The sequence below is a fragment of the Mesocricetus auratus genome, unplaced genomic scaffold (assembly GCF_017639785.1).
Source record: "Mesocricetus auratus isolate SY011 unplaced genomic scaffold, BCM_Maur_2.0 Super-Scaffold_100028, whole genome shotgun sequence".
Classification (NCBI taxonomy): Eukaryota; Metazoa; Chordata; class Mammalia; order Rodentia; family Cricetidae; genus Mesocricetus; species Mesocricetus auratus.
In genome coordinates this window covers 5,244,893-5,264,920 of record NW_024429209.1, presented here as the reverse complement: position 1 = coordinate 5,264,920, position 20,028 = coordinate 5,244,893, and the positions used below count along the sequence as shown (strand labels likewise).

The window sequence follows — 20,028 nt, the reverse complement described above, 5'->3', positions numbered from 1 at the left end:
GCAGTGCGCTGGCAAGAAGCTAATCTGTCCCTTTTACTTTTGAGACAGGGAAAGAATTCTGATTTTTGTCTTCTAGCTCTCACTCTGACAGGAGAACAGAGGAGCAAAATGATGCTTGTGCCTGCATGTGTGCGTGTGTGTACATGTTTGTACATGCATGTGCATATGTGTCTGTATATGTATGCATGTGTGAGTGTATATGTATACATGTGTATGTTTGTATATATGCTTGTGTGTATTTATGTATGTGTGTGAATGTATGTGTGCACATGTTTGTGTGTGTGTACCTGTTTGTGTGTGTCTGTATATGTATGTGTATGAGTGTATGTGTGCACATGTTTGTGTATGTGTTTGTATACATGCTTGTTTGTGTTTGCATACATGTGTGTGTCTGTGTATGTATGTATGCATGTGTGTGTTGAATTTGACCATTTTCAGCAATGCTTAAAGGATCTAGATGGCAGAAAAATTAATGTTTTATTTGGGTATTGATAGGGCCACAATTTTAAAAAGTGCAACTTAAACAGATAAATTGAGTCAGTGGCCACTAATGTGGCCGGGGTGGGGGTGGCTGATGAATGAAAGGAAACCTGAAAAACATTCCTGGATCATGGACACATTCTGTGTCTCACTAAGGGGCTGTGACACATGAGCATACATTTGCCCAAAGTCATTACCCCATTAACCTAAAACGTATGTGCTTTGTTTAACATAAAGTATAACTCAGTAAAAGTTTTGGGCTTTTTTTCCTAAAATTCTTAAGCTGAAGGCAAGAGGAGAAGCAGAACGTGCCTTCTGACCTGAGTTCTAGTGGCCAGACCCAGAGTCAAAAACAATTTGCAGCCAGAGGGTGTCTCATGAATGAATGAATGAATGAATGAATGAGTAAGTAGGTGAATCCTATTTCTCCCCAGAGACAAAGCACACTGTGAGGCAGAAGAAAACTGCATACAGTAGTCTCAGAAGAGACATCACTAGACCCACCTCTCAGGGGAGGCAAAGAAACCTCACCATGCCTCACTGGCTCAGCTAATGCCAAACTCTTCTAATGAAAGGGTAGGTCGGCACAGAGTCACGCCCTGGGCTGAGTGAGGCCCCCAGCACACAGGCTGTGTGGCACTCTGTACGGTCTTGACACTGCTCGGAAAACCATAACATGGACCCTGCAGGAAGTTGCTCTCAGCCTGGCCCACTGTGGTTCTGAAGAGCCAGCTCTCAGGGACTGGGGTGTGGCAGGACTGAGGACAGCAGCAGAATGAGAGGCACTCCATGATTTTTACCAGTAAGAGCCTTGCTTAAGGGGTGAAGTAAGGAAGGGACATGACACTGGAGTCTGAGAGTGGAAGCCAGAGACAGGGGCAGCCTACAGACGAGTGGCCCCACTAGCTGTCCCTCAGCAGCACTCTGTTCATCCTACCTGGCCTTCCAGAAGGTCACAGATGACTTACCTGAGGCCTATGATAATCACTTTAAGATGTATTTATTGGCCCAGCGTAATGACATGGGCTTATAATCCTAGCACTCAGGAGGCAGAGGTAGGTAGGCATGCTGGGTAGTCCTATGTCAACTTACACAAACTGGTTATTTGAGAGGAGGGAACCACAATGAAATACCTCCATAAGATCAGGCTGCAAGTAAGACTGTACAGAATTTTCTTCATTAGTGATCGATGGAGAGTACCCAGTCCACTGTGGGCGGTGCTATCCCTAGGGCAGTCTAGGTTCCATGAGAAAGCAGGCTGAGTAAGCCAGGGAAGGCAAGCCAGTGGGCAGCACCCTTCATGACCTCTGCATCAGCTCCTGCCTCCAGGTTCCTGCCCTGTTTGAGATGATGCCTTGGCTTCTCTCTGTGGACTGTGACTTGGGATAGATAAGCCAAATAAAGTCTTTCCTCCCCAAGTTGTCTTGGTCATGGTGTTTTCATCACAGCGCTAGAAACCCTAACTAAGGCAACAGATCTCTCTAAGTCCAAGGCCAAAGGCCAGCCTGGTCTATAATAGTAAGTCCAAGGACAACCAGGGCTACATAATGTGAGACTCTGTCTCAAAAAATTTTTATTTCATGTGTATGTGTGTGTCCCTGGGTACATATGTGTGTGCACCACCAGTTCACTGTCTCTGCTGGAAAACTGGATTCCAACCTTGGCTTGAATTTTCCCTGAGACTCATGAGAAGTTCTGAGAGCAATTCCCAGCAAGGCAGCTGGGCAAGTTCCCATGGGCAGCAGGTCACACTGAAAGGTCTAGAGCCCCTGAAACCCCTGGAAGGATCCATGCTCTCTACCCTCCTACAGAAGGTGTCAACATAAGGCTGGTCTATGGAAGACATCACACAGACTGAAATTCACCCTTACCCCAGCCTGTCCTGTCTGCCCAACACACACACACACACACACACACACACACACACACACACACACACACCACAGCCATAGTTTTCCTATCACTTCTACAGTACACAGAACCTAGATCACTGTCACAGGACTCTGGACATGGACAAAGGACCAAAGGACTTGAAATTTTGGTCAGGGAGAAGAGAGGATATAGCTAGTTATTTTCCAATGAGGGAAGTGCCTATTCTTGAGAGAAACCGGAAGGAGGGCACATCTCCCCAGCTCTAGTACCCAGGAGGGACTCTTGGGACCTACCTCTCCATGGCTCAATATCCAGTCTACACTAAGTGGAATCTCCTCTCTGGGAAACCAGGTGCGATGGCCATGTTCAAAGAGCATGGATTCCATAGGAACAAAGAAGGGAGACTATCTTTACAGACTACCCAACTACCAAGTCATGTGGTGTACAAACTGTCTAGATGTTATCCACCCTCTGTGCCCTTCAACCTAGTAGTCTCTAGCTTAGGACAGTACCCCAATTTTAGGATCTATTTTTTTATTTCCATATTGTAGTAACATGCCAATGTACTCAGAGGTCAGTTCCAAACATGAACAGGCCCCAAGGTTTACAAAGACAAGTCAAGTGCCAGGGCTTTGAGCAGAGACACATTATCTCACAAAGACAGACACACTGTCATTGTCATGTAGACATCCTAAGCACACACCCATCATTCCTTGCATATACCGTATCACAAGGCATGCAAGCAGATACACTTAGGCTAGAAATATGTTATTCAGAGATGTGTGTTAGGAACCACACACAGTAAGTACATAGGACCACAGGTGCCCACGGGCTTGTGGCTCTGCACACAGACTCTCAGAGAGTCCTGCTCACTCTGCATGTGTGTGCATACACTCTTGCTCCCTGAGTCCCGCATGAACACACACTCCAGGTCAGCACACTTCAGATCAGTGTAAGCATGCAAATGGATCCACGTGGCAACTGCCAAATTTGTCTTCATTGGGGTGTTTTGGGCTTCTAGAAAAATGAATGTCATCCTTTCAAAGATGAGCTGCCCACCCCACAAATCACCATTCCTCAGCCCTGCACCCTCCCACCCCCGACCCTCCCCCATTACTCATCTGAAAAGGAAATGCAAAGAGTAATAATAATTAGACAAGGACAAATCACTGGGCTGGGTTAGGGATGGCTCCACTCAATAAAGCACTGTTTCCCAGGCAACCAGGGCAGGTGCTGGGGGCAGGGGGACTTGAAGGGCCACAACAGGGGCTCGTCCCTCTACTAGGCCCAGCAGGAGTTTAAGGAGCTGGGGATGTCCAGCCCCAGCCCCAGGGTTACTCACTCCCTGTGCCTCAGACACATGTGTAATGAGTGAGAGACAGGCAAGCACCTATCATATCTTGTATTCTGCATTAAGTGTTGCAAAGCTTAACATTCCCCCACAAAATTTATGATTTTCTTCCAAAGGGGTGGCATTTCTCAGACAACTGGAGAGTTTAATTTATAAACACAAGTACTTGTTTGTACCTTTTGCAATAATGCAAAAAGATATAAATTGAAATGTGCAAGTCTCTCCTGGACACCTACATTACTCCCTTAACGTAGCACTGCTAGCATTTCTAGAACTTTCTATAATACATACAAATATTGGCACACCACTAAGTAAGAGTATACCTGACTCTCACATAGAACTCTGTGTCAGACACTGCTCTAAGCACATGTACATTACTTCATTTAAACTCATGATGGTTTTAACACAAAGTGTCCCCCAATACTTAATCTATTGTGGGCTTGGCTTTCAGCTGATGGGCTTCAGTAAAGTGATCTCATCCTAAGGTCTCTGGCCTTATCAATGAATTAACACCTTGATGGATCCTTAATTTGGTAGCATTTGGGAGAGGCAGTAAAAAGTGGAGGTTTTCTCTTACTGGGTGGCTCTAGTTACTGTCAAGTTAATAAAAAATGACTGAAAAAATATTCAAACCATAACAGGAATCAAAACACAGAAAACATTCTAAGACAGTGGGAAGAGAAGGGATTAGAAGAAAGTGATAAATTGACCAGAGTCTCCCCATATGTGCTAAAGTGCCCAGATATAGAACTACATTTGGAGTGGAGAAGTGGTATCTCAGGTAATTTGGGGTATCAAAAAGTAAGGGTGACTTGGGTCTCCTTTCCTATCTGCAGTCCTGATGGAGATGACAGGGAGAGAGGGACAGCCTGAGGCAGCTCCAGAGTAACACTGAGCAGGAGTGGATGGATCTATGTATCAGATAATGAGCTGAGAAATGGCACAGGACGGGGTCTCACTAAGCAAGCACCCAGGCAAATTCAGTGCTGACCTGCAGACACCTTCACCAGCACCATCATGCCATTGAGGGGTCATGAACTAGCAAAGGCTTCCCACTTAGCACTCTCAACTACAGCACCCACATCAAGAAGATAGAGGAGAGATATTTTACTCGACTGAGGACCCCCTCATGGGCCAAGTAGATCTTGGGTTAGGTAGTTTCTTTTTCTGCCTTCTGGTAAAAGCTGTATGACTTTGAGTGGGGAAAGAGATACTGAGACATAAATCAAATTCAATTACAGAAAAACAAAAGCTTCAATGCCTTGTCCACCTGAGTTGTAAAAAGCCCTAAATGACCACACACATTGTGTATCTTGCGTAGCTTCCAAATTGCTCTCCTCGAGGGTTCTACCAATTTGTGCTTCCTTAATAAACACATAAGTGTGCCATTCCCCATACCCACACCAAGATTCATTGCCAATATGAAAGATACACTTGGGGAAACAACTAAGTTCACTTTGTTCCGACTGGATAATCAGTTACGGTCACCACACGGTTGTGTGATGATTCAGTCCACACCAGCTCTTGGCACAGAAACTGAAAGAGAATATGAAATTGATTTGAACGAATTCAGAGCAGTGGGTTCTTGGCTGGGGGAACACTGTGGCTTACTGACGGATGTTGTACCTTGGTGGGTGGTGAGCATCACATCCCAGGTAACATAATCTAAAAGACTATCAGAAGAATGTAGGAAGAAGGTGCTGTGGGGTGGTCTTCAAGGTTCATCCACGACAGAAATTCTAATGCTGTGGTCGCCACAGCCCAGGAGATGCCTGTGCCCCTCTGTCAGAGATCATTTCTCTCCTCCAGTGTCGTTTCCTCCCAATAACTGTCACTTTCTATCAGGCTCTACATACCATCCCAGGTAATAACCCTAGGTCCTTTGTCTTTCTAAACCTTTGTGCCTTTTAAATTATTTTATTTTATTTGTGTGTGTGTGTACATGCATGACTCTGGGTAAGAGTGTCCTCAGAAGCCAGAAGAGGGTGTCAAATCCTCTGAAGCTGAAACTACAGGTACCTGGGATTCATCTGTTATGGGTGCTTGGAGCCGAACTCGGGTATTCTGGAAGAGCAGCAAATGCTTTTAACTGCTGAGCCATCTCTCTAACCCCACCTAACTCTTCCTTGCAGCCATGCCCAGGTTTTTCAGAGCTGAAAGAAGGTTCACAAAAGGCTAAAGTTCAAGTACAGATGCTCGTCTTAAAGCAGTGTTACATCCTAATAAACCCAACACAACTGGAAAGTGTCTTACCTAGCTCAAACATGCCCAGCAAGTGTCTATGCTCCTGAACATGGGGCTTGGCCACTGTAAAGCCTCAGGTGCTCCCCTCATGCTCACTGGGCTGCCTGGAAGCTGAGGTACCCTGAGGGAGTAACTAAGTCCAAACTTTAAAGTGCAGTTTCTGCTGACTGTACAAAGTTGCACCATCTGAATTTGGATCACGCTAGTTAAAAGGTCATTTGTATATAAACTCTCCTATGGCTATAGCAGTGAGGGTTGCTTGTTCCCTCCCACAGAGTCAAGCCCATTCCCGATGCCCTGCTATAGACTGTCTTTTCTGTGCCCCAGGAAAGCTGGGAGAAGTGAACTCCTTTTGCATAACAACTCTTGTTGTTTCGGGCACAGGCCCCTTTTCTTCCACCCAGTTTTGTTTTCTGGGGCTGCTATAATGAATTACAACAAACTTGGTGACTAAAAATGATACATCTTCCCATATAGCCCAGTCCTAAATTGAGGAGGGGGTTCTCTGAATCACCTAAGGAGGAATCAACTCTCTGCCCTCTCTCTGGTCCTCATGCTGCCGAGGCTTGTCACTGCATCACTCTGTTCTGTGTTCATCTTTACATCACCCTCTCTTCTGTACCACACCCCCTTCTATGTCTTCATCTTTCTTCCAACAGATGATGCACTGGACTTAGAACCACTCCAATCACCCCACAGCTCAGCTCGCACTCCTCACTTTAACAATGTTGCAAAGACCCTTCTCCTAGTAAGGGTCATAGCCGCAAGTTCTGCTTTGTGTGTGTGCATGTGTGTACAAGTTCATGTATGTGCAGGTACAGGTATGTTCTGAATTGTAGAGATTAGAGGTTGACTTCAGATGTCCTCAGGAACTGCCCACCTACTTTTAGAGACAGGGGTTCCCCCTGGCCTAGAACTCACTAAATAGACTAGATTGGCTGGCCAGTAAGTCACAGGGATCTACCAGTCTCCAACCACGCAGTGCTGGGATTGCAAACACATGTCCCCACACTCCCTTGGCACCATGCCCTCCATGTTTTTATTATGGGTTCTGGGGAATCAAAGTTCAGGTTTTCACACTTACAAAGGAAGCGCTTTACCAACTAAGCCATTTCCCCAGTCCCACAACACATGTTCTAAGTAGACCCATCTTTGGGGACACTGTCATTCAAGTCAAAACACGCCCCTGTGTTTTATGTTCTGGCAACAGAATGGCCTCAGGCCTCCCTCCATTCCTCAAGTCCATTCTGTCCCTGCAGTGCTGACACTACCTGCCTGGTGGCTCCCACACCAGTGGGCATTGCTCCAGCTTTTCTACAAAAATGGCATTGGACAGTGGCCAAATGCCAGCTGTAGATGTAAAACACTCTTCCTTGAGTCCTCCTGAGCTCCCAGGAGCAGTACCATGGAGGAAACATGCTCTGAGTAGAGTTAAGCCTCTTAGCTCTACCTCTGCATAGAGCAAGGTTTTGAGCCATTCTGGGTACCCAGTTTCCTTGTCTACAATGAGGATGACTCTGGCCAACTTGAACATCCATGTTATGAACTCTACCCAGTCTCTCCTCTTCTCTTGGGTTTAGGGGTCTTGCATATGGACTCCCTATTTCTTCCCCCACCTAACACCTCTGCCCTTTTCAGGTCTCTTACTCTTTTCTGGGTCATAGCCACTTTCATTCTTTGACTAGGCTGTAACCAATAGGGGAAAGAGATCCAAGCAAGCTCATTCGTAAACAGAAGCTGGTGTTAAAGCCACAGCCCCAGCAACCACACCTGTGCCTCCATGTCCTCTTCATATTTCGTGTCCACCGAACAATAATGTCCCTAAGGCTCACTGGCTAACAAATGGGTCTGTTCGAATTCCAAGGCTTCCCCCTGGGCTGCCACTGTACCAAGCCCTCTGCCTTTTCAAGGGCAAAAGAGAGCCATATCCCAGTACTGCTGGAGCCCGTTTGCAGTCCACTTTCTGTACAAATGTCCATCTATCGCTTTCTGTACAAATGTCATCTATCGCTGACCTCTGGGTCTGTCATTTAGTCCTCCAGAGGGACAATCTGATTGGTTACTGGCCAGACAATAAGTTGACTGAACTTGGATCTGATTGTCCCCCTCCTAAATGGATGCTCTCTGAATTGACTGAGAGTGAGAATAGACCAGGGAAAAGCTGGCACCAGTGTGAGTCTTCTGGTACCTGGTATCTAAGAAGCCCCAAACGTATACTCTGGCAGAGCTGCTGGTTCACCTGCTGTATCTCAGAGGGCTGGCTGGACACCGCATGATAGTTTCACTGGTTCTCAGAGTAGAGAGAGATGTAGGGAGGGTCTGCCATGTCCATGGGTGCATGACTTTTTGTTTTCACATCATATGCTACACTTAGGCACTGGTGACAACCCTCAGCACACACATAGAATACAATGGACATTTCATAAGCACTATCCCCTCCCCTCATCAGCCTTCCAGGCCAGGTTCTGGACACTGGTATAGCAGTGAACAAAACAGGAAACCCTGCACCCATAGATATGCTCTGCTAGGGGCCAAAAGGAGCCAACAAAAACACACTGATATGTATGGATGGTGTGGTCTGTGGCATGGGTTATATCATAATTCATTTATCAAATATAATATATAATCCAATATTATCTATCCTAATTTGCATGCCTCTAGTTAGTATCCACACAGTAAAAGTAAGACATAGCACAGAGCAAGGGGGTTGGAAGTACAAGGGGTACAGTTTTAGGCGAGGTAACAGGAAGTGACATCAGAACATGGACCCAAAGGAAAGGAAATGTGAACTATATTAAGCTCTCCAGGGAGGGCACGCCAGGCCTGTGAAACAGCAGATGCAAAGGCATCAAGTGGGGAAGCATCCCTCAAGGCCTATCAGATGCAGAGTCCTTGGACCCAGCCTCAAAGAGTCTGCTTCAGTAGACATGGGACCAGATCAGAGTTCTGCATGCCCGTGGGCCTCAGGTGGTCCAAGGACCATATGTGAAGAAAATAGTTTTACATTTCTTGTATGGGTCAGATCCTCCAGTGTTCTCCATAGCCTGCCCCATGCTTTTATAAAAGCCCAGGGATTTAAGATCTACGCATCCTAAAGCCAGCTACTAGAGCGTGGCAGGTTCTCCCAGCTCTTTCCCATGTATCCACGTGTCCTCAGCAATCAGTAAAACAGATGGAGCTCGGTCAAGTCCCTGAGCTAAGGGGGTGACAAGCCAGTCTGGAACTGCTGGTGACTGAAGGGTCAGTGGGGATAAGCAAAACACTCTGCCGCTGACACCAGGGCTCTGCTCTCCTACCTCAGGAGAGGTACAGTGATGACAGAGGCCTCCCCAGATGCAGCCATGGTCTACCTACTGTCCTGCACACCCACATGACAGTTAGAAGGCTGGCTCAAGTCCTGCCCCTGTTTCCCACTGGTCACCTGACTTTGCAAATGATTAAAGCTCTGAGTTCCAATAAAATTATCAAAAATGGATATAAATGGTAGCAATATTTATGGTTAGAGGCGATGACACATGGAAAACGCTTTGTAAAATCTTTCATCCACAAATGCATTCCATCAGAAAAAAAAGTGTTTGGAGGTGGTGATGCACGCCCTTGATCCCAGCATTCAGTAGGCAAGGCAGGTGGATGTCTGAGTTCAAGACCAGCCTGGTCTATAGAATTAGTTCCAGGACAACTGGGGTTACACAGAGAAAACCTCTCTCAAAAAAATGAGATAAGGTCTCATGTAGCCCAAGCTAACCTCAAATTCACTATGTAGCCAAGGATGACTTTGAACTTCTGATCCTCTCATTTCTATGTCCCAAATGCTGGGATCACCGGTAGCTGCCAACATGCCATTTTATAACAAATTGAGCTCTTGGTATAAATAACTATTATTCAATCTAAACAAATTCAATGTGCCTGCAGCCCAGCACCAAAGTACAATGGCACATTGGGAAAAACCCAGCCCAACAAGCAGGGAATTCCCAGAAGCAATTCTATCCTTTACTGGATCCTTCCAAAGATGTCAAGTTCATTACCCATCACACCTCTTAATATCTCAGTACGTACAACTACCCATGCCGTTCCCCCTCCTTCTCTGTTTCCTCTCTTTGCTCCTTGTCCAAAGTACACTCTTTTCTCCCTCCTTCTGTGTGTGTATGTGTGTGCACATGTGAGTGTGGTGTGCACATGTGAGTGTGGTATGTGTGCACATGTGAGTGTGGTATGTGTGCACATGTGAGTGTGGCATGTGTGCACATGTGAGTGTGGTGTGCACATGTGAGTGTGGCATGTGTGCACATGTGAGTGTGGTGTGCACATGTGAGTGTGGCATGTGTGCACATGTGAGTGTGGTGTGCACATGTGAGTGTGGCATGTGTGCACATGTGAGTGTGGTGTGCACATGAGTGTGGTGTGCACATGTGAGTGTGGCGTGTGTGCACATGTGAGTGTGGCATGTGTGCACATGTGAGTGTAGCATGTGTGCACATGAGTGTGGTGTGCACATGTGAGTGTGGTTTGCACATGCGCACACAGGTATTCTTTCACCCACCACACCAGCCCTTCACTTCCTCTCCTCCCTCCTTCCCAAGTTCACATCATTTCTCTCTCTGGAACAGATTGGCCTTCCAGATACAGCTTCCAGGTCCCCACTTCTCCATCTGCCCTCCCAAGGTATAATCATCTAGACTCTCAAATACATGTTGCATCCCTGGGACCATGAGGAGAAGTATCTCAGCTTGAAATCATGAAGAACTGCCCTGCCCCCGAAACCAATACTCCTTCCTCAAATGCAAACGTGTGGTGGCACGTGACCAAACGCACAGATACATGAGTGTGCTGCAGCACAGGTATGACGGTGCACTTGTGCCAAGTACAAATGCCATCTTTGCACACACATGCACACACACGCATGCACGCACATGTGTGTGCGCACGCGCGTGCACACACACAGTATCATGCATTTATACATGAAAGCACACATGCCATGTATAAGTTCACATGCTTTATTCCTATGCCATTTGTGCTCCATTCCTCGCTTTCCAAGTCTGTGTTACACTGAGAGAGAGAAGGCAAGCAGTGGTCCAGCCTCCCCCTCTCCCCCCATCAACCCTCCCTCCCAGTTGCCTCTAGAAACAAAGACAGTTTAGCAAGGAACTCCCCAGCTAAGCGGTTTTTTTAAAGACCTTCAGCCAGCAGCCGCCGGGCTGAACTGAATGTCTCACTTTATTAGTGAGTTTGGCCTTGGGTGTCTGGCTGTTTGATCAATCCTGCTGGGGGTCAGTGATATTTCCTCCCAGCCCCCTCCCTGCCCTGCCCTGCCTCCCCTCCGCACCTGATGAACAGCGTGCCCCTGGACCGCTGATCACCTATTGATTTTCCAACCCGAGGCTGCCTCCGCCGCCAGCTGCCATCTCCAGCCCTGTCACAGGGACCACTTGGTGACTAACTGATCCCTGGGTCCCTCCTAAGTCCCCCACCCCTCATTGCAGGCCCAGACTCCACAGCACTGCCCAGGCTTAGGCTTCTGGCTGAGTACAATTCTGCCCTCTCCAGGGCTCTGGATTGGGCTGTGGGTACCAAACAAGGCTCTTTCCCGTGGCTGTTCCCATTCTGCCTTGGATGCCCTGCTTCTTGACCTTGGACAAGTTACCTTAACTACTACTGTAGTTCCTCACATGCATACCTGGGGCAATGTAAGAATCCACCCATCTTGGGCCAGTAAAATGACTCATAGGGTAAGGCACCCTCTTCCAAGCCTAATGGTCTGAGTTCAATCCCCAGGACCCCCACAGTGGAAATTGAGAAGCGATTCCCACTAGTTATCCTTAGACCTCCAAATGCACAACATTGCACATATCACCCCACCCCCAAAATAAATAAAAACATTGTAAAATGTACACAAATAAATAAATGACCCAGAGACAGATATTGGGGTTCAAGCTGAAGCTCAGGGAAGCAAAACAGCCGGCCACTAGCTTTCACCTCTAGCACAGGCTGAAAGGGCTGATCCATGCACCAGCCCTTCACCAAGACTCAAACTGCTGCCTCTCCTCAGTGTGGCTGGAGAACGAATGCCTCATACTGACTACTGAAGACCCCGCTTCTATCTTTTATACCCCTCTAGGATTAAAGGCATGTGATCTGTTAATGATTCAATCTCATGTATCCCTGGGTGGTCTTGAATTCAGAGAGACCCATCTACCTCTTATCCCGAGTCCTAGGATTAAAGGTGTGTACCATCACCTCCTAGCTTCTGGCTGCTGGGATTAAAGGTGTGTATCACCACTGCCTGAATCTATGGCTTGAGACTGACTTTGCTTTTCTGAATCCTCAGTCAAGCTTTAATAAATCATAAATAATATGTCGCTACAGTAAAAGCCAGGCATGGTAGCACACACCTTTAATTCAAGCACTCAGAAGGCAGAGGCAAGGGGATCTCTGTGAGTTCCAGGCCAGCTGGGGCTACATGGTGAGAAAGGAAAACAAAACAAAAGGTACTGAAAATATATTAAATAAAAGAATCTACTCTGCTTGTACACAAGGCAGAAGCTCCCAAAAGCTGCTCTGAGTGATTCTGGAGGCCCAGAAACCTTTCCAGACTCCATCCTCCCTCCTTCCCTCCCTCCCTCCCTCTCCTCCCCCTCTCTCCTCCCTCTCTCCTCTGTCTCTGAAAACCAAGTGTTGAAGTCTCTGTGGGCTGTCTCAGGAGCGTGTGAAAGCACCTAACTTCGTTTGCAGAAGCAGACATGAAAGCCCAGCTGTGTGATGCAGACACACTTCCCCCTGCATTTTGTGTGTCAGAAAATATAAGTGCATCGTAAAAATGTTATTTGCACTCATATGCATTTATTATTGCTCTTTTAAATAAATTATAAATGAGGAGCATTAAACTTTCTGTCTTAATTCCTAAAACAGTAAATAGTGAGAGATAGAGCCTGCACTCAACAGAAGCCATTTGAGGTCCCGAATAACCTCAGGGGCTGGGGTGGGGGCACTTTCAGACACACGTGTGTGCAGACACCTGAGTTCACGTATGCATTGCAGAGGATGAGGGCACACATGCAGATACACGTGTGACGGATGCACTCCAGTGTGGACGCCAGGGACAAACTGGGCTGTCATTCCACAGGAGCCAGCCATCCACCATACTTTTTTAGACTGACTCTCCTCTTGGGACCTGGAACTTAGCAACTGAGTTAGGCTGTCTGGTCATGGAGTTCTAGGGATTTGTTTGTCCCAGAAGGGCTGGGATTATGAGTGTGCCTCACCACTTTTTGTATAGGTGGCGGAACCCAAACGCAGGTCATGCTCTGATTTCAGGCAGGATTTCTATTTCTGTGAAACATATCATGACCAAAAGCAACTCAGAAAGGAAAGGGCTCATTTTAGCTTACAGTTCCACATCTCAGTCTATCACTGAAGGAAGTCTGGGCAGGAACTCGGAGGGAAGAACTGATGCAGAGGCCTTGGAGGAGTAGTACTTGCTGTATTACTCCCCATGGTTTACTCAGCCTGCTTTCATACAGCACCCAGGACCACCAGCCCAGGGTAGTCCCTCCCACAGTGAGCTGGGCCCTCCCACTTCAGTCCTCAATCAGGAAAATGTAGCACAGGCTTGCCCACAGGCCAATGTGATGGGAGCATTTTCTCAATCAAAGTTCCCTCTTCCCAAATGACTCTAGCGTATGTCAAGTTGACGTAAAACGAGTCAGCACACCAACTCAGCTATTTCCTTGGCACCCTGTGATGTCTACTCTCGGTCACCAACTTGACTATATCTGGGATTAACTTAATCCAGGCAGCTGGGTACACCTGTGAGGGACTCTTAGTCAATTAAAAGGAGATCCACCTTCAATCTGGGCCACACTTTCTGCTGGCAGCTTCTAGAAAGAACAAGGAAGAAGGAAACTTGCTCTCTTTGCCTGTTTGTTCTTGCTCTCCATGGCAAGTCTATTCCTTCACTAGCATTAGAGTCTACTCCTCCGTGGCTCTGGTGTATAGTGAAGACCAGCTGAGACATCCAGCCTCGTGGACTGAAGAGTTAATGGATTCCTGGACCTTCTGTTGGTCGACAGCCATTGTTAGACTAGCTGGGCCACAGCCCATAAGCCATTCTAATAAATTCCGTGTGTGTGTGTGTGTGTGTGTGTGTGTGTGTGTGTGTGTGTGTGTGTGTGTTAGAATACAGGATATATATCCTATCAGTTGTGTTCCTCTAGAGAAGCCTAACTAATACACTCTCGTGATAATTTTAAGAGCATAAAAGAAGTGGAGAATTGCTTTGCAAGATGCCTGCACAAGGCCCAACTCACCATAGTATAGCGGTAGCCCTAGTTGTAACCGCTAGTGGGCATTGCCACCACTGTCTCACTCGAACTGGGGGACTGTCAGAGGCTTGGAAGAAGTCCCTGATCAAAAACTATTCCTGCAACCTAAGGGCAGAGAGGCAGGATCCCCTTTCTTAGTTCTGAGCATCATTCCTGTGCCACACCTGGCTACCCTCCACCTCTGGCTCTCCTCAGCTTGAGGTGAGGACTTTTCCCAAGGGAGGAGGCAGTGGTGATGGCTGCACCTTTGCTGCAGATGGGCTGGGAGGAGCAGCTGGGATCTCAGCTACTCCTTGTTTAGCATCAGGCACCATGAAAAGCCCTTGGGTTTGACCATATCATCGCAGAAACCAATGCAAAAGGCTGTCCAAGTCAGGTGTGGTGGCGCACGCCTTAAATCCCAGCACTTGGGAGGCAGAGGCAGGTGGATCTCTGTGAGTTCGAGACCAGCCTGGACATCAATGAGTTCCAGGACAGCCAGAGCTATACAGAGAAACCTGTCTCGAAAAAAAGGGGGGGTAGTTTTTAAAAATGCACTACGATGTTATAACAAGTAAGACAAGGCATGTTGACAGTTGAAGCCAAAAAAAAAAAAAAAAAAAGAGTGCCCTAAGCTGCAGCTGTGATCTCATGGCCTCCACACACGGGAGGCCTAGGATTAGGCTGTAGCCCTAATATCACAACTTTTTCTCTGCTCTTTTTAAAATCATGTGTAAGTATGTGCACATGAGTGCAGACATCCACAGATGCTCCAGCCTAGAGCTAGAATTACAGACAGCTGGGACCACCTGATGCAGATGCTGGGAATTTAAGTAGGGTCCTCTAGAAGAGCAATACACGCTCTTAACTGCTGGCTGGTCCATCTTTCTAGCCTCCAATCACAGCTCTAAACAGGTTCCCCTGCCTCCTGTTGCTGAGGCCACCCCCCAAAGCTCCTGCTCCTCAAGGCTACAGGAGGAATGTCTGTGGTGGACAGAAACACTAGCTAGACCTGGAATGGTCTCAACATCCCACTAACCCACAGATATCCACACCTCACCTTGTACTGTGGCAGGCCCAGCCAGTAACTTTGTAAATGCCTGCTGGAAGTCTTAGGTTCCTGCTGTGATTATCACAAAACGGGGTGTAAAATGGGGGATGTATGCATTCCTCTTGGAGGTGCTGAAGATTAGGGGCCAAAGTTCATGGGCAATGTGATGTGCAAGGATTCCTCACTAGAGGAGGCGTCCAGACCAGAGCAGGCATTAACTCTTGGGCAGTGTGCTGTCCCAGATGCACAGACACAACACAGAGCGCCAGCGACCCCTGCTGGCCTCTTGGTGAAGCGCGTGTTCCGAACATCCCCGACTCTTCTGTTGCAGACAGCCAGACTCTGAAGTTGCACACCTCCAGAAGAGCTGGACTCTAATAAGGGTCTAACCCTGCCCCACATAAGGAATGCAGTCGTGCAGGCTTACCCATCGATGTAGACATCCTTGAATGGAGCTTCACCTGTGTTGAACTGTCTGAGCCCTAATAAGGACCAAACCAGATTGGGCCTCTCCCTCACCATCCTCGGTACACCTGCAGCCTTGTCCTTGACCATGCCACACACGTTAACATCCCCCAAACCCTACACATGTGGACATTTCCTGCAACTCTAGACACCAGTGTGTCGCTCTGACCTGGAGGAAACTTCAGAGGTTACACAGACTCATGCTTTCACATCAGGGTGAGCTTGACTTGTGCAGACCGACATCTCAGAACATGCCTAGGAATCAGCAGAGGCTGCACCTCCCGGAGCAGCAGAGTTCTCTAGGTAGCCTATGGTTCCAGGCCTGGACGCAAAGGCCCCTTGGTCACTGCAGCCGGGTCCAGTCTCCTACGCCTGCTGCCTCACACTGCACTGCAAAAATTGGAGGCACAAAACATTTCATCATAGTCACAGATGGTCAGGAAATCAGACGAGGGCCATAGGACGGTTTCGCCTCTGCCTCTGCATCTGCATCTGCCTGCTGAGGGGTAGGGTGACTGTTATTGGCCAGCAGAGGGCAGCACAGTGCCATTCTGCAGCCTCAGAAGCTGAGCCAGTGGACTGGACTGGATGAAAGTTGGAGTGAACCAGAACCTCTGCATCTCAGGTTAGGATAGAGACTGATCTAGCACATGAGGCTTGGCTGTATTGTGTTGACCGTTGTATTTCTCAAGAGTGTGTGTGTGTGTGTGTACAGTTATCCCACACACAAGGCACTTGGTATCTGACCACATAGGGTTTGAGGGTATCTATATACCAGACTTGTTCCTGGGGGCTTAGAGTACTGTGCATCTGTGACAGGGTCTGTCCTGAAGCCACCATTTGCCTGGGATGGCCATCAGCACCACTTGGATGTGTTCCTCACAAACGATCTGGCGTCCTAATCACCAGGAATAGGGGGCCCCACTCTGGGCCCCTGAGACTCCCTCCAGAAATATCCCCTCTCTCTACTCAGCCCTGGCTAGCTCTAGTTTCTGCCCATTTAGACGGCCTACCATTGCATCTAATCCTTTCCTAGATGTCTTATGTCCATTATTTGAAGTCCTTCTTGGAGGAGACCTGTAGATCCTTGCACCAGGGAGTCCTTGTCAAGCGATGGAGAAGGGGCAGCAGTAGTCTTCGAGGACATAGTTGGACTCAGAGGGAGCAGGAAGCTTGGCTACTGAACCACCTCAGGACCAGGGTTTCCAAAACTCAATCCAGGACCAGTGAAAACAAAGAGGGAAATTAATTCCAAATTGTCATCCTCACTTGACAAAAGAACCTGTGTGAAACCATGATTCACAAATTGTCCGGATGGGCCTTAAACCTTGCCCACTAAACATGGCCACTCTCCTTGCTGTGGTAAAACACCAAACAAAAGCAACGTAGGCAAAGCCTTACCTCGCAGCCCATGGTGAAGGCTTGCCAGTGGGAGCGAGATGCGTCCGTCTGGAGGTGGAGACGAACACTTGCACTCATCATCCTTTCTCTTTGTTCAGTCGGAACCCTAGTCCACGGGACGGTGCTACCCTCACTCAGGGTGTCTTCCTGCCTCAGATAAACCCTCTGGAAATACTCTCAAAGACACACTAAGGCATGTCTCCTGTGACTCTCCATCGAGTCAAGCTGACCGTGAAGATAACCAACCCAGACATGGGACAGGTACCATTCCACTTATTAGGAAATCCTAGGAAAAAAGAAACCCGAATGCACAGAACCAAAAGCAGAAACAGGGCACCATGACTACAGAAGATCCCCAGGGAACATTTTAGGTGTCAACACTGTTGTCTGATTCTTATAACCAGTGGCAGTGCACTATGTCAAAACTTAGTGGCTACCCAACAAAATGAGTGTTTACTATATGTAACTTATCCCTCATTAAAAGTTGGGGTTTGGAGGAGCTGGAGAGATGGCTCAGCAGTTGCAGTGGCTGCTCTTCCAGAGGACCTGAGTTCAATTCCCAGCACCTCCACAGCAGCTCACAACTGCTGTTCCATGGAATTCAACACACAGACACACATTCCAGAAAAACAGCAATGCACATAAAAATAAAAACTTAAGTTAAAAAAAAAAAGCTGGGTGGTGGTGGCCCACGCCTTTAATTCCAGCCCTTGGGAGGCAGAGACAGGCAGATCTCAGTGAGTTCGAGGCTAGCCAGGTCTACAGAGGGAGTTCCAGGACAGCCAGGACCCAGGACTGTTACACAGAGAAACCCTGTCTCAAAAAAACAAAAAGTTGGAGCTTGAAGTCAGCAAGACAGAGGCTGTGTGTCTACACTGGTTGAACGCATCACTTCCGTCTTGAAGCTGCCATCCATTTTACCGCCTCTTGTTTAGGGAATACATATGGAGAAGCTGTGTCTGCAGAAACTGCACAAGCTCCTATCAGGGTCAGCAGTCTGCTTACCCATGAGCACAGAAAGAACTTTTCCTGTGAGCTCACTCCTACCCAGGGGGTAGTGCCAGCCTTGCTGCTGCTGGCTTCCCAACTGCAGGTGAAAACTAACTCCACCCTGCCTCGTCTGCTGCGCAGCCTGTGTCCTAGAACGTGCGGAGGGTGTCGGGGATTGACAACACAGAGACTTGTTCAACGATGTAAAGAAAACTTTAAGCAGGCCCCAAAAAGGCTCAAGAAAACTTCCCAAGAAAGGCCTCCCTCCAGAAAAGCTTCTGCTCTCTCCTCTCCCCTGGCTGGTTCTGCTCTGACACCAAAAACTGATCTGGGTGTGTCAGGTGAGGCGGTTAGTCTTAGGACAAGGTCGAGGTCAGGGTGGTTCCCATGGGCAAGCCCTTTCCAGGAGCTTATTGCCCCGGGCATTGTATTATTTTTAGGAAATATGTTTTTAATAAACATTGTCTTACAGCTGCCTACTCCCAGGCCGATGGGGAAGTGGGTCTCTGCTCAAGGTCTGGTGTCCCCACACCATCCTGGTGGTGCAGAGCAAGGAAATGAGGTACCCCATTCCTGGAAACATCACCAGCTCTTCCATCCATGGAAGATGCAACTCCTGCCAAGCTAAACTGCAATTCAGAAGCAAGTCATGGAGGCCAATCCCATGATCCACAGGAGCCACCAATAAACACATCTGAAAGCTTGGGTCAGAAAGACTGTTGGTCCCCAAATGCCAATCAACTTCCAGATGAGCACAGGTGGGGGGGCTCCCTTTTTGTCTGCACTATTTGTGGATAAGTGTGTGTATGGGTGTCTGCCCACATGCACAGCTGTATGCACACAAGCCACAGAAGGTAGCTCCACACAGCCAGTAAGTGCTAGCAATCCTCCTGTCTCCACTCCACACTGGGGTCTAGGCATGTATGCAGCCGTGCCTCGCTTTTTATGTGGTGCTAGGATCTAAACTCACGGGCCTACCCAGGGAGCCAACTCTCCAGCCCGAGACCCCTTCTTTCACACCCCTTTCTACCACCAGACTTGGTTCTCCCTGCTTTGCCCACGCGTCCACAATGTCAGCACCGTGTTTGGTGGGTCTGCGTTCTCAGTCTCTGTAAACGACAGTCACATTGGTTTCTCATTTTTTCCATCCCGCTGTTTCCAATGTCTGTTACGGTGTGCGGTGTCAAAGTGCTTCACTTCATAGCACACCTCGATGTCACCCTCCATATTGCCCTTCCTCCCACAGCCACTCGGTCTCCCTGGGGGAGCACCCTGTCACATACCTGCTGTGGACTTGGGGAGGATATGGTAGGAAGGCATCAGAAGAGAAATCTGGGCCGTGGGACATGCACTTCCTGCGGTGAGCTGATTCGCCCCGCACTCCAGTGCAGTGAGATCCACTCAGCCTACCTCCTGCTGCCCACGGTCTGCTCGTGGACCACGCGCAGGGACATGTAACTGCTGTCCTAACACGTTTCTCTGGTGGCGGCCTGACTCTCTCGGTTGATGGGCCTCGGGGCTGTCTATATGAGCCTCCTGTTCACCCTTTGCCGGGTTCCCACTGAGGTAGTCTTTCAGTGTTGACCTAAAGGGTTTCTCTGTGTGCCCCTGACACCTAACCCTTGGCTGCTGTCACCCCACTGCGGATGCCATCTTCCAGTTCCGAGACATACCTTCAGGCTCCTGCCAACTCCCAAAGCAAGTTCAGCTGAGACAGAAGAGAAGGAAGAGAAACGGGAGGTGAGCTGCTTGTCCAAATCCAGCATTTTAAATAGAACACAGTATTTACAGAGCCATGAAAAGACTATTAAAAGCCCTTTTTGTACTTCAGTGTACAAAATAAAAGAAACAAATGAATATAGAAAAGACTAAAATAG

General features: G+C 48.0%; 1 long non-coding RNA gene across 1 annotated transcript in view; it reads right to left on the bottom strand.

Moving 5' to 3' along the window:
- The window catches only part of LOC121134528, a 43,753-nt gene extending 30,325 nt beyond the window's left edge, over nt 1–13,428 (bottom strand). Inside the window, exon 1 of the long non-coding RNA XR_005871619.1 lies at nt 13,333–13,428. This is a non-coding gene — a long non-coding RNA (uncharacterized LOC121134528). The remainder of the gene's footprint in view (nt 1–13,332) is intronic.
- Nucleotides 13,429–20,028: the final 6,600 nt, after the last annotated feature.